Here is a 14,768-nt window from a genome sequence, read left to right on the forward strand (position 1 = left end):
TCAAAGACACAGGGTCCTCTGCCAAGAAAGAGCAGGGGAGCATGGATTCCTCCGGACAACGGCCCCGACCTCGTCCCTCTGGGGGCCTGGGACACCCCCAACCACCTCCCTGAAGTCCTCAGGGGCACCTTCTTGTTTTTCATACGGAACATTTCCTGTAGGTTTTTAAAAAGCCTTCACTTGTTACTTTCATTCTGTGTTCCCTCAAGGTCGTCAGGCCAGCTTTGGCACAGACTGCCTTGGTCTGTGTACCAGAGAGGTCATCTTGGGCCACGGCCAAGGCCTCTAGGATGACACCATCGGCCAGCTCCGTCCTGCGGTGTGGGTTGTGCTTCTCAGTCCTTTTCTCGGGCAGGGGAGCTCAATCCCGTCAGCCTGGTCTGGTCTGGTAAGTGCTGGACCCAAATTTTCTGTTCAGCTTGCGGCCGTGTTCACCTTTGCGTCTCCCACTGAACCAAGTCCATGCCACTGGTCAACCAGCCCAACACTGTTCTCTGAACGTCTCTCCCACTACCGGGACTTGAATCCTGTCTCCTCGTCCCAACTGCATCAACTTCGTCAACAGACAGGATGGATGGTGCATGTTCTTCAGCAACTGGCAACAAGTCCTGTATGAGTTTGGGCCCATCCCTAGGGGTTCCTAAGTAAGTTCAGAGCCAGCCACTCTCTGGAAAGTGGCCGAGGTCCAATGTGCTGTTGCTGCTTTGGCCGGTGAGGTTTAACCTATGCCAGGTCAGCCATGGAGAATGCCTGTGCACCCATCTCTTCTTAACATTCCGGATGAGTGAGAGGAAGCTCCAGATTCCTCAGCTTCCTCGGTTTGGTTGTCCAAGCCCCCAGTATCAGCACTGGTCTCCTGGGGCATCTTCCCCACCTTCGTCACTGTGACCTGGGGCCCTGCATCACCCACAAGCACCCCGTCACAGCATGCACCCAGTGAGTGAGCAGGACCTTGCCCACAAGTAGAAGAATGCCGATGCGGCGTTCTGAGCCCACAGACACAGACACCAAGGTGTCTGATTGTCAATCACCTCTTCCAAGGTTCCTCCTGACACTGTAGTCCCCCACAGATCATCCACCTTTGGTCTTTCCTCTTCTTACTTTTCTTCTAAAGGCTTCATTTGTTTCTGACTTTTAAACAGAGTTACTGGGGATTGAACCCAGGACCTCGTGCATGCTAAGCACGGACTCTACCACTGAGCTATATCTGTGCTCCAAATGAAGGAAACCGCCTTGTTTAAATCCCTTGGTTCTGAACTGTTTCTGAATTCTAGCAAATTCGTCCACCATGAGAACACAGTCCTCAGTTCTAAGCTTGACGCTCTTAACCGGTGCTCAGGGTGAGGGGCCACTGGTGACAGTCAGCGGCAGCATCCGGTCCCTCTGTTTCCTCCTCCTTTTCCCGTTTGTGTTGGTACCGGAGGTTCGTATTTCCTTTTCTTGTCCTTGTCATCCTTTTTGCCACCTTCAAGACCATGGCCACCACTCTGATTCTGACCCACCGTGCTTCGGCCGCTGGAGCTGCCAAGACTGGACGTGCGCGTGCAGACATGCCCACCTCGGCAGGCACTGCTATTCTGCATCTTTGTCTCGGCAGCTGTGTTGGGTCTTTGTTTTTTTTTTTTTTAACGGAAGTACTGGAGGTTGAAGCCGGGCCTCGTGCCTGCGCAGCGCACGCCCCACCGCTGGGCCGTGCCCGCCCCGTGCCGCGCCTCAGCCAGTAGAACGCAGGGCAGCCGGCAGCGCGGCGCAGCGCCAGCGGAGCCTCCGGCCGCGACCACAGGCCTCCCTTTTGTGTTCCTCTCGTGCCTTCCTGGTCCTGGAAGGGGACTCAAAAACCAACCAAAAACATCATTCTTGCTGCTGCATAGACGGACGCAAGTTCAACTCTCTGTAAAAATACACACAGCCCTGCGTGCATTTGGTCTGTATAATACACGCTATATGTGCAACGTATTTTACAAACATAAAGCACATGTAAACATACGTACCCTTGTAGTCTAGAGAGAGTCTAGAAGAAGACTAGGAGGAAACACTTCAACATGTTAAGGGTGAAGATTCTGCGGCAAGAGCCCCGGGGAGAAACCTAAGCACCAGGAAAGAGGAAGAAACGCTGAAAATGGCCAGCGGCTTTGCAGACCAGGACACTGGAAGAAAGGGATGCAGTCATCGCCACCATCAAAGCTGCCATTCTGATGATGTAACAGCAGCATAAACACACAAACAACTCCACCTGGAATTCAGACACAACTCTTCCGAGACAATTAAAGAGAGACTGGGGCTCGTTCTGTGTTTCCTGAAACGTGCCACGAGATGACTCCCGGGATGGGACCCCTGTGGAAGGGTTCTCTGGACGCCCACAGTATCCTCCCTGGAATGTCAAGGGCTCTGAGAAGCCCTGCAGTTAGGAAACATGGCCAGTGCTGCTAAGAAAGCTTTACTGTGACAGACGCCACTGCTCACATCCCCACCTGGCCTTGGTTCTCAGACTGCAATCCTGATTGTTCAGGGCAACAACGTGCCCAGCAAAGAACTCCACTTCTCAGCAGTCCTTGCAGCTAGAGGTGGCCGGTGGCCGGATTCCGGGCAATGAGGTGGGAGCTGCTGGGTGGGGCTTCCTGAAGAGCTCAGAACAAGAAGGCTGAGTGAGCCAGGCGAGGATGCCTACTGTTTCCCCTTCCCCCTGCCTGGAGTCGTCCTGCGACCCTGAGGTGACCAGCACAGGGGTGAAAGCCGCAGGGCAAGGATGATGGAGCAAAGCAGAAAGGCAGCTCCGGCCCCAGACCGCAAGAAAAGTGAAACCCTGCTGGGTTACGGCTCTACAGATTGGGTTTGCTATCACAAGACAGCAGTCTGGGTCCTCGCTGACCCCACGGAGCGGCCACCCGTGCATAACGCAACACTGCTTTTACGAAAGAGAAAAAGCCCTGATTTGTTTGTCACCGGTAGTAGAGACAAACAGCAATGTGCACCCTGCGTTCTGGAGGAGCAAGGAGAGAGCAGTCGTGCTGTGGGAGTGCTGAGTCCGAGGTGCCCGGGGACACACACACACACACACACACACACACACGGGGACAGACAAACGCAGGGGCCAGGAGGGAGCAGGCTGTGCGGCGGGCTGGAGCTTGGGGGAAAGACCTGTGCTGGGAAAGAACAGGTCATCCGAGTTCAGGGTGGCACTTCTGAAGTCCCTCACTGCCCGTCTTGGGTGGGGCACATTCTGTACATCTCTGAGAACAGAGAAAGGGATCAGATCTGGTCTCCAAATGAGGAAAGCCCTCCCCACAGCCAGAGCTGGCCATAAAGAGGAACAGGCCCTGCGAGCCGGGGCGCACCGTGCTCCCCGAGCAACGCGAGCGGAGCCTGGACACTGGGTGGTGGGGAAGGCGTCCAGGGCACTGCGAAGTGGGACTGGATGACTGCTGAAAGGCTTTCAAACCTTGAGCTGCTAATATTCTAAGCTTCTGACTTTGCTCTGAAGCGTGACGTCGTCAACCTTGTAAGAAGGCCCCACCCAACAGCGAGGCGGCGGCCCCTGCGCCGCAGCGCCCACCCCTCAGCCAGGAGAACGCAGGGCAGCCGGCAGCGCGGCGCAGCGCCAGCGGAGCCTCCGGCCGCGACCACAGGCCTCCCTCTTGTGTTGCAAGGAGAGTACAGAGAAGCCCCGTGTGCCCCTCACCCGGATTCGCTGCGTTCTTTCTAAGGATTAACTGCACACCGTGAACACTTCCCCACATCCGGGGACGTCACTACCAGGACGGGCAACGCCCACCGCTGGCCAGGTGAGCCCTTATCCCCCGGACGCCCACACCTGTCCCCACAGCCGCCCCAGGGACGGGCACTGCTGCTGCCCACCGCGCACAGGCGACAGAGTGCGTCGGGCCCTAGGCAGGTGCTCCCGACGCTTCCCTTCACAGCCCTCTGTCCAAGCTCTCCCATTCCTATCTCATGCACCCACTCTGTAGGTTTTTGACACCATCTCTAAGCAAGATTAGCCACAATATCCCCCAAACCCATTGTTAGGGCAGAGAGGAAGACCACGACTGTCACAGAACCTTAAACCCGTGGCCCATCACTGGGTGCCTCATGGCACAGTGACTAACTATAGCTTTAAAATCTTTTAATGACTCTGTAAGTAACTTACTGTTGCATTTTTTAATCATTCAGAATTACTCTGCTCTCTCTGATCCTATTGGACATTTCTTCACTGTAAAATATGTGTGCACCCCACATGCAAAGCTGTGTTATTCACAACAGCCAAAAGGCAGACGCAACCCACGTGTCCACTGACAGAGGAATAAACAAAACATGGTGTCGGCAGAAAATTCCTCCTTCTAGTCCTCTAGGCTCATTGGCTGGTCTAATATTTAAACTGACATAGGATAGACTAACAGGAGAAAAACAAATTTAACTTCATATGCATGGAAGCCCCATAAAAATCTGAGAGCCAGAGGCAGTCAGGCCGCTGAGGCCGACCTGCTTCCTCGCTGAAGGCTAAGGGGCTGGAGCCGGGGGACGAGGCCCCTCACGGGAAGAGCGGAAGAGCAGAGTGCATGTTCGCTGACTGGATGTTGACCCTGCCCTGCAGGGAAGTCTCTCAGATGAGACTTATCCCTGCTAACTGCTTTCTTTGCGGGCTGGTCCCCGACTCCAATTCTTTAAGGCAGTTAAGGGAGAGGTGCAAGTTTTTCCTGAAACTGCTGGGTCTTGATTGCCTTTGGTTCAAAAGAATCCGCGTGACCACGGGGCACGTGTGGGTAGCATCTTCTGCTCCTCTTCAGTGACCTGTGTGTGCGAGAGATTGTTCATCTGCCTTTAGAAGGAAGAAATCGTCATGCTACAACACGGACGAACCCTGAGGAAATCAGGCTCAGTGAAATAAGTTGGTTGCAGAAAGATAAATACTGTATGATATGATTCATGAGGTCCCTGGGGTAGTCATCCTCACAGAGAGAAAGCAGAATGCTGACTGCCAGGGACCTGGGGGCAGGAAAAATAGAGAGGTATTGTTTAATGGGTACAGAGTTTCATTTTTTGTAAAACAAAGACTTCTGGAGTTGTATACAGAGCAGTGTACTTAATGCCACTGAACTGTACACTTAGAAATGATTAAGATGGTAAATTTTATGTTTATGTGTATTTTACAATTAAAAAATTTTTATTTTGAACATATGCAGTACATGTTTCATGTGAAATATGGAAGCATGAGCAATGAGCCTCAGAAATAGTGGCTGAGGGCTCTGAGCAGCAGGCACTGTGTGACGCTCCAAAGAGGAGGCTGCGAACTGCACAGCACAGGTGGCTGCTGGCAGGGGGCACCCCTGCGAACAGTCTGGCCTGCAGATAGTGTCTGCAGTCTCCTGGTGGAGACAGGAAGCCGAGGCCCCGGGGCCAGCAGACCTGCCGTCCCTCCAACTTCTCCTGGTAGGCTTCCTGAGTTAACTGTCACCCTGCGGCGCCTGCTCCTGCCCCTCCCGGGAAGTTGCATGCAGTATTTGTTCCTTAACCTTGAGGCTGAAGTGTTACAGCACGGGAGACCACCTGCTGAGTGCCTACTGTATGTGCTACCCCAAGTGCTTTACGTTCATAATGTCAAACTACTACTTTCACGGTCGCCCTATGAAACAGGTTTTGTGATTCTCGTCTTGCTTGTGAGGAGACTGAAGTCTCGAACGGTTAAGTAATTTAATGACACACAATAAGGCGCTAAATTCTTTCCATTATACCACGTGGCCTCTAAAATAATAGTAAAATTAAAATGTAAAATAAAAAATTAAAAACAATACAAACAATAGTAAGATCTTTAATGCAACTAGTGTATTTTTTAAACCTGTGTAAGGTCCCAGTGGCAAAAGTGTATTGTATCAAGCGACTCAGCGTTGCCCTAAAATAGTAATGGCTACTAACCGAGCACTTAGGACAGGTTAGGCACTCGGCTCAACTCTGTTACCGTATTTCACACTCCCCACGTGTAAGAGCGCCCACTCGCTCCGTCCCCGGCAAGCTAGCAAATGCTCAGGAGCCGACAGCTGTCAGGAAGGACACTTCTTTCACGTTCAAATATCCCCGAGATCAGTACCAATTCTGAAATGAGTACTTGACTTTTTCAAGCATTTCTGGATGATCTGAAGGCAGAACTTGCTTCAAACTCTAATTCAGCGCTACCACTGTTTTCCACGATGGCAACCCTAAGAACCCAGGAAGAGGCCCCAGCAGCAGAAGCCACGGAGAACACGTGTGCTTGTAGCTGACCAGCATTCACTTATGAACCAACAAACGGGTCTTCAGTGAGTTCCGTGCGCCAGGCCCAACCCCGCGCGCCCCTCCTGCCCGCGAACGCAGAAACCGGGTGGGGGGGTGGGGGGCGGAAGGCCGCGCCGCAGCAAACCACAACCGCTGTGCCCAGCGTCCAGCAGGGCTTGGACTGTCACACCGACTTCTGCCCAAGTACTACAGTGCTGACCTTGAAAACTTGATCCTCACAAGTGGCGTGGCAGGAATCTTTATTAAACACCGTCTTTGCAGCTGAAAAAGCCCACTATTTTTTTTCACGTTGCTTTTTTCATGGTTACCTTATAAAAGAACTTCGTGTCTTTAAATCACCCATTTAAGTACTTTCAAAACCTGTCGTGAACCCGGGCGACGGGTCCCAGTCCTCGGGGCCCCTCTGCGTCCACACGCCCCGCACGCGCCCTGCCCTCGCAGGGCCTCCCCCCCCCCCGGCCGCAGACCGCGGCGCTTCCACCCGCGTTCCCCACGCTTCGCTCGCTTTCACTCAGCGGAGCCCGGGCCGGTGCCGCACGAGGGCAGAAACCGCTCGGCGCCTCCTCTCGAGCGACGGCGGGACACTCCTCCGAAGGGACGGGCTGTAACCTGTCGCCCGGTTCCTCCTGCTTTCGGGGCTCCAGGCGGCGGAAGTCGGCCTCAGGGACCAGCGCCCCTCCCAAGCGCTGGGAGGGAAAGCCGCTGACGCGCAGCCCCGGGCACGCGGAGCACAAAGGCCGGGCGGGGAAGGCCGCGCGGGACGGCCCCGCGCCTGCGGCCCCGGGCGGGCCACGCCGCGCGCTCGCCTCCACTTCCGGCCGCGCAGTGGGCGCCGCCATCTTGTGCCCTCGGCCACTTACCCCCCGACAGAGCCGCCTGGGAGCTCTGCGGGAGCCGGCCTTCGCGAGGAACCTGCTGCCATTCCTGCGCCCAGAGCGCCGCGTGTCCCCGAAACAGGAAAGCCCCTCAGCGTTCCGCACCGCCACAGCGGAAGCCGCCATCTTGTACGGCAAACCCTTCCATTTTCGGGACCGGCCCGCTGACGTGCCTCGCTAGGCGGGAGCCAACATAGGCGGCAGTCGCGCCCTCTGGCGGTGGGGCCAGAGCAGCGATGGCCGCTTTGACCCGCGGGGGATTCTGCTTCCGGGTCTCCTTGGGGGCGGGGCCTTGACGTGAACGCAGAGCTGGGCGCGGCTGGGGCGGCATCGGAGCATACGCATTGGGATGGCGCGGGCTCGCGGCTGGGGGCGGCGCCTGCGTGGGCTGAGGGTCCGCGTGGGCTGAGGGTCCCCGTGGTCTGTTCCTCCCGCGCCGTTGTCACCGTTTACCGGTGAGAGAACGCGCCCCCCACGCCCACCCTGCTGCACCCTGATGGAGGGGGCTGGAGGTAAAATGGGGTGACGTTGCCTAAGCCGGGCAGTGTTGCGAGGGCCGAGTTTGGAGACGACAGTACCTGGCGCGTAATTGCCGTCCGCGTCGTGTCCTTTGGTAGTACTGGTAACAGCCGCCACGTGCCGCGCGCACGTCGTCTCCTCGCGGTGCAGCCCTTCGAGGCGCTGGTACCCGCGTTTCCGAGTTGCAGACGAGGCAGAGGAAGTGGACGGTCCAGGTCCCCGGGTCCCGGAACAGCTAGCAGAAGCGCCCATACAGTTGGGGCGGGAGACTCTGATCTCTCCTGCTACACATTCTTCCTGTTTGGCGTGTGCAAAAAAGGTGGTGAAGGAACGGGCCCAGCCATCACAGTTCTCGCAGCCTCGTGGGACAGGCCCGTGGGGAGGGGAGAGGAGGGGGTGGGAGGGAGGGAGGGGGAAGGAGGACTGGCCGCAGGAAGTACCACAGGGTATGGGCTAGAGAGGATGGAACAGCATCTTTGTCCCGCCGTCTGCACCAGACGAGAAGGAATGGCTTCCAGCCTGCAGAATGGGGCTGAGAGTAATAATAATTGTTACAACACAGGCAGCAGCTACCGTATCTGCTCTTAGAGGGTATTAATTCAGTCTGAGAAGTGGGGGCTGAACTTGGAAAACGTAGGTCCCTTATCCTTGGCAATCTGTTTACTTACCTATAAAACCAGGGTAGTGGGGATCCCTGAGGAGAGCGATTTGGTGTCCTGCACTATCATTTGGTATGGCTTTTGATGGGATACTGTGTTGGCAAGGCTGGGGAAAACAGGCACTGTGAGCGTGTACATTTTTACAACCTCATTAGAAACCAAGCTGGCAACATCTGTTAACAGAATTAATCCTTTGCATGAATCCTTTGGTCAAGCACTTCAAGGCCTAGGAAATTGTCTTACAGGTGTAATGCCCCCTGTGCACAGACGCATGTACAAAAAGATAGAATCGAGCATTGTTTGAATAGCCAAAGCCTGGAAACAATCGATAGGGAACTGGTCTACTTAAAAAATGAGACACAATCATGTGATGGAGTACAATGCAGCCTGTAAAAAGAATAAGTCAGTGCTATTATGGAATAAGCGCCAAGATTATATTGATCACATATAATTATGATTGTGTTTGGCTGCAAAAAATAGAATACTCTTCTGTTGTGGCTTAAATAGACAAGTGTTACTCTGTCTCCCTGCAGTAAGTAGTCCAAGGTTAGGCACAGCTGAGGCTTGTGTGGTGTGCTATCAGGGTCAGACTCTTAAAATTTTTAAACTCTTTCTCATTGTGAATGATCATATACATGCATAAAACATACGTGTTCAATTTAGTAAATTATAGTAACATGAATATTTAGGTAACCAGTACCTAAGTTAGGGGAGAGGATGTTGCCAGCATCCCAGAAGCTCCCCCTTGAGCTACTTGACCCCTTGTGCTTGAAGGTCCCAAGTGGGCGTTCATCCCATCGTGGTGTACACAGCGGGACTCATGGCAGGGACGCCACTCAGGCCAGCAGCAAGCTGACAGCCAGTGGCTGGTCCTCCCTGGCCAGTTGCAAACAACCACAAGGTGGTAGCTTAGCCGTCAGAGCTGTTAAAAGTCAAGACAAGACACAAGAATGAAGTAATTTTCCCAGGGCTGCTGGCCTCCATGTCAGGCCAGACGTTGTGGCCCCAGCTGTACCACACACCCATGTCGGAGACGACAAAGCAAAGGGACCCAGCTGGGCTGTGATGTTTCTGAGGACGGCTGGAGGAAAGCTGGGGGCTGGGGCTGACATACCAGCCTCTGTGTGGTCCTCCTTGCTGCTCCGGTCTGCCTCTTGCCATAGCTGCAGAATTCTAGCTGGGACCGGGCCAGGTAACAGATGGTGGTCAGCAGATGGCCACCCAGGCCTGATGAAGTCATCGAAGACACCGCCTGTCCCCACTATGCTGCTGGAGGCGGGCAGGGAGGAGACGATGTTACCAGGCACTGGCCGCTTATGTTGAGAACCATGTGGTTGGCAGTGAGGATGCTCGCCTGGGAGATGGGCTGCTCTGCAAGGTGACACTGACAGGGTAGGAGGGCGTGACCTTGATCAGGGTGATGGTGAAGAATGACGCGGTCTCCGTGTGCCCCTTCACCAGGACGGCAGTGGGCACTGCCACCGGCTGGGTGGCCACCTAGCTCCCAGGGGCTGCACAGAACTCCCCTGAGCGGGGAGACGATGAAGTGGGGAAGCAGAGCAGGGGCAGTGTGGTGCACAGGTCGGGACCTTGGCACCGAGAGTGGGGAGGCCACTCCAGAGGGCTAGCTGCCTGGCAGATGCTGCATGAGCACACCTGCTGAGCTCATCGCTGGGGCCGTGTCCAGGTTATGTGCGAAGCAGATGGCAGTGGTTGCGGAGATGGCGCTGGGAAGCACGGAGCCCAGGTCCACCTAGAGGAAGCCAGATGGTGCCTCCTGACCCCTTCACAGTGGCTGGCGATGGGTCTGCCCCAGGGGCGATGCTCTGGTACCACCTCGCTATCAGCCTGCTCATCGGGAACCTGCCTGAGGTTGGGCAGTGCCCGAAGGCAGCCCTGGCTGTGTCAGGAGTCTGGCAGTCTTGTCTTCCTTATAAGAAGGGGGCAGACTAGATGTCTTTGGAATTCACATTTCCAAGATCCGTGGTACCTGTATCCTAAGTAAGGAGTTGTAAGTTCTCCCTCATCACACCCCTGGGTGGGAGTCCAGGACCTAGAGAAGATGCATTTCTGTCCTTGGCAAGGTTTGTCAAGCCAGGTGTGCAGGTGCACAAATGTCTTGTTGTGGAAGAAATGAAATGAAGAAAACTCATCCTATTTTTCTATGACTGTCCAATACTGGAATTGTCTAATATCGCACCTAAATTTATGTGTGACATTCACGCTGGACAACACAAAAATTCCAGACAAAAAGAAACATTGAGGTTTTGTACCTTCATCTACACAATGTGCATGTATTGCTTTCTGTAGTTGTCTTTTAAATCAGAAGAGAAAAAAGAGCCACAAACAGAAAGTACGTTTATGTTTTCCTTTATATTTGCCGACTTGGTCATGGTGTGTAATTCTTTTTACACCTTGCTGGATGTGGTTTGCTAATATGTTAATGAGAATATTTGCATACATATTCATGAAAGATGATTGGCCTGTAGTTCTCTTCTGATGGCTTTTCCTGGTTTTGGTGTCTGGGTAATGCTGGTCTCACAGAATGAGTTGGGAAGTGCTCCTTCCTCTTCTGTTTTTGGAAAAGCCTGAGATAGGTTGGTATTGATTCTTCGATGTTCGGTAGAATTCCCCCTTGACGCCATCCGCCCCGGGCTTTTCATTTGTGGGTGGCTTCCACATCTTCCCTTGTTCTAGGACTGTTCAGATCGTGCGTTTCTTTAGTACGTAGGTAGTTTGTGCTTTTCTAAAATTTAACTATTCCATCTGGGTTATATAATTTGTTAACATACAAGTGGTCATAGTATTTCTTTTTGATCCTGTTCAATTTCTGTAAGCTCAACGACAATGTCCCCTCTTTCATTCCTGGTTCTGCTAATTTGAGTCTTCTCTCTTTTTTTCTCATTCAATCCAGCTGTAGATTTGTCAGTTTTGTTGATCTTTTCAAAGAACCAGCTTTGGTTTAGTTGGCTTTTCCCTGTTGTTTTCTGTTCTCCATTCCACTAATTTCTGCTCTGATGTTTATTGCTTCCTCCCCTCTGCCTGCTTTCGGTTTAGTTTACTCTTCTTTTACTAGTGCCTTATGGTTATGGATTGAGATCATTCTTTTTTCTTATCATAGATAATTAACTGTTACAAACTTTCATCTTAGCACTGTGATAGCTTCATCCCTTAAGTACCCATACGTTGTGCCTTCGTTTTCGTTCATCTGAAAGTATTTTCTGGTTTCTCTGAGATGGTTGGCATGTCTTCAGCCCTTTGGCTGTGTCGTCCCACCACTCCCTGGCCTCCATTGCCCTGCTGCCAAGTTAGCCGTTGCTCTCACGGGAGCTCCTTTGTGTGTTACGGGTCCTTTGTCCTTTGACGCTTTCGAGGTTTTCCCTTTGTCTTTGACTTCCAGCATTTTTAATATAATGTGTCTGTTTGTGGACCTCTTTCTGTTTATCCCAGTGGGGTTTTCTTGAGCTTCCTGGATGTGACAGTTACTGTTCATCAATACATCTGAGACGTATTCAGCCGTTATTCCCTGGACTATTTTTCCTGCTCCTCCTCCTCTCACTCCTCGCTCTCCGCTCAGCTTACGTGTGCTGGTGTGCTCGATGGTGCCCCATATTTCTCTGGGGCTCTTTTCACTTATTTTTATTTTTAATCTCTCTGTTGTTTGGCCTCCTGCATAATCTCCACTGATCTGTCACAAGTTTGTTTATTCTTTCTTCTGCCAGTTTAGACCCACTGTTGAGTCCGGCCAGTGTTGGAATAATTCTTTTGGAAGTGCCAGATCAAGTGCTTGTATTTATTTTTCTACTGTGTTGTCTGTCTTTTTCTTGTTAATTTGTATTTTTCTATATATTTGGGGTAGGAGTTCCTCTGTTAAATGTGTTTCAGTGGTCTTCTCTCAGTCTGTGGCTTGCTTTTCACTTAACAGTATGTTTTTTATTTTATTTTTTTATTTAAAAATTTGGGGTGGTTAGGTTTTTATTTATTTATTTATTTTTAATTTTAATGGAGGTACTGAGGAGTGAACCCAGGACCTCATGCATTTAATTAAGCACGCGCTCTACCACTGAGCTCTACCCTTCTCCCCCCGCTTTTAAAAAAAATGTTTTAATTTTGATTTGGGTTTGGGATTTCCAGAGGAGTTGAGAAACTGGTAGAGTTCATTCCTGCTTGCTCTCAGGCTATCAGTCTGCACAGCTGCTAATTTGGCCCCTGTCATCTTTCACCCGTTTCCCTCCTGTGAATATCTTATATAATAAGAACATGGGTGTGGGCATAATTCTTCAAACGGTCTCAATAGTAAATAGCTTAGGCTTTGTGGGCCATACAGTTTCTTCTTTCATAGTGGGAAAGCAGCCATAAACCGTGTACAAATGAATGTGTGCACCTGTGTTCCAGTAAAACTTCATTTACGGAAACAGGTGGTTTGCCTGCAGGCCATAGTTTTCACACCCTTACTCTATAGGAAAGGAATGTGCTCTCCTCTTCCCTTTCCTCTCTTCCTATTAGCTGGGATGTAGGCGTGATGGGGGGAGCAGATGCAGCCATCCTGAACATGAGCTGGAAGCCATGTGTCAAAGATGGGAGAGTAATCACATGGAAGGAACTGGAGTTACCAGTTCCCATAGGAGTCTTAGGTGAGAAATAAACATTTTTCTTGTTTAACCCATTGTTGTTTTGGAACATTTTAGCAGCAGTTCATACATATATATACGTGTGTGTGTCTGAAATATACTGTACACCAGAAATTGACACAACACTGTAAACTAACTATGTCAATAAAAATAGATAATTAAACAAATAAATAAAAAGAGGTGTTTGACTGCCTTTCTTTCAGATTGGTGTGGTGGCCATGCAACTCAAAACTCAAGAAAATGCTTCAGGAGGGAGTGAATTAATGAATTAATGAAGAGAACGTAAATGGCTTCAGTGTTTACGGAGGACTTTTTGGCAGTATTTTCTAAAATAAAAAGTAACAAACTGTTCACTCGTCATTGATCCTTCTCCGGGCCAGATGCAGTCTGTGGTCCCCCTTCCTGACTTCGTCTTGCATGGAGACAGAGGACACGGGTAGCAGCAGTTGCCTCCCAGGAGTGTCACTGGGTGGTCAGAGTGCAGAAGATCAAGACTGACTTGTCAGTGTGGTGTCCAATCTCCAAAACAGTCCCCAGTAATCACCACCTCCTGGCCCTCACAGCCTTGCATTGTCTGCTCCTGCCCTGTGCTGGGGTTGGTCTTGTCAGTAGACCATGGCAGCGATGATGGTATGTCGTTTCTGAGATTACAGATGACACTCTGGTTGCTGGCTCCCTCCGTCTGTTGCCTCCTGCCAGCAGCCATGAGTGAGTGGTCAGCTGGGGCCACGGTCTCTGAACACTTGATGGCTTTAGAAGATCTGCTCCAAGGTCACGGTCTGAAATGCTGGGGTGGTTCAGGCATATCTTTGCTGTACAGTTGACATTTGGTGAGAAAAAAATCAGATTGATTCATTCATTTGGGATCTGCTGGGTCTCCCTAGATTTGCAACTGACTGCTGCCAAAACAGATTCCCTGCACTGTGTTTTAATAATGACTCTGTTAGAGTGTTTGGCACTGTCCGTCCTGGCATTGTTTATGGGGTGTTGGAGATCAGACTTCTAGTTGCAGTTCTGCTTTTTTTTTAAAGTGGCAGTACTGAGGATTGAACCCAAGACCACATGGATGCTAAGCACCCGCTCTCCAACTGACCTGTTTACCCCTGCCCCTCCCAGTTTTGCTCTTAAATGGCTGCAAACCTTGGGATCAGTTGCCCTCCCTGGACCTGGGTTTCATATTCAGAAAATAAGGATTGGACTGGGATCCCTAATGCATGCTTTTATCTATAAAAATCTGGGATTTTGTTCAACAGCCTGGGTTAGTGGAATGAGCCCTAGTCTGGAGTCTTTCAAGGTTTCCAAACAACCTGACATTTGCTGGCTTGATTATGTGAGTTTACTCACCTATACGATAGGGATAAATAACATCTACAGTGGAAAGCTCGTTTATTCACCCAGCCTGTGCCTACTGGCCATCCCGTACCGCATGCTGCGCTCCTGGCATGAACAATGTAGGCAGTGTTGACTGGAATAAATGCACAGCCTTAAAGTTGAGAGTTCTGTTTTATTTGGGGGGATGACAGCCTCTGAGACCACCCTGAGGGATAGGGGAGGAGCTAGGATATATAGGAGTTTTACAACAAAGACCAGGTAGTTGAAACATTAAATGATTGTTAACTGAAGAAAACCAGACATCTCAAGTTAAATAATTTAATGCTTTTCTACGTATGGGAGGGAGCAAACATTTGGGCTCACCGAATTCATTCCTTTGACAAGCACCTAGCTATCTAGGGCCAGTGCCCTGTTCTTTCTTGTTCTGAGTCCCCTCGCAGTGCACCATTGTGAGTGGCTGCAGAGGCCAGGCTGCAGGTTTGTCTCCA

At 51.4% G+C, this 14,768-nt stretch overlaps 1 pseudogene; it reads right to left on the reverse strand.

Moving 5' to 3' along the window:
* LOC102509082 lies at positions 1–7,103 on the reverse strand (annotated as a pseudogene).
* Between the last annotated feature and the right edge of the window lie 7,665 nt (positions 7,104–14,768).

Source organism: Camelus ferus, chromosome 17 (assembly GCF_009834535.1).
Source record: "Camelus ferus isolate YT-003-E chromosome 17, BCGSAC_Cfer_1.0, whole genome shotgun sequence".
Lineage (NCBI taxonomy): Eukaryota > Metazoa > Chordata > Mammalia > Artiodactyla > Camelidae > Camelus > Camelus ferus.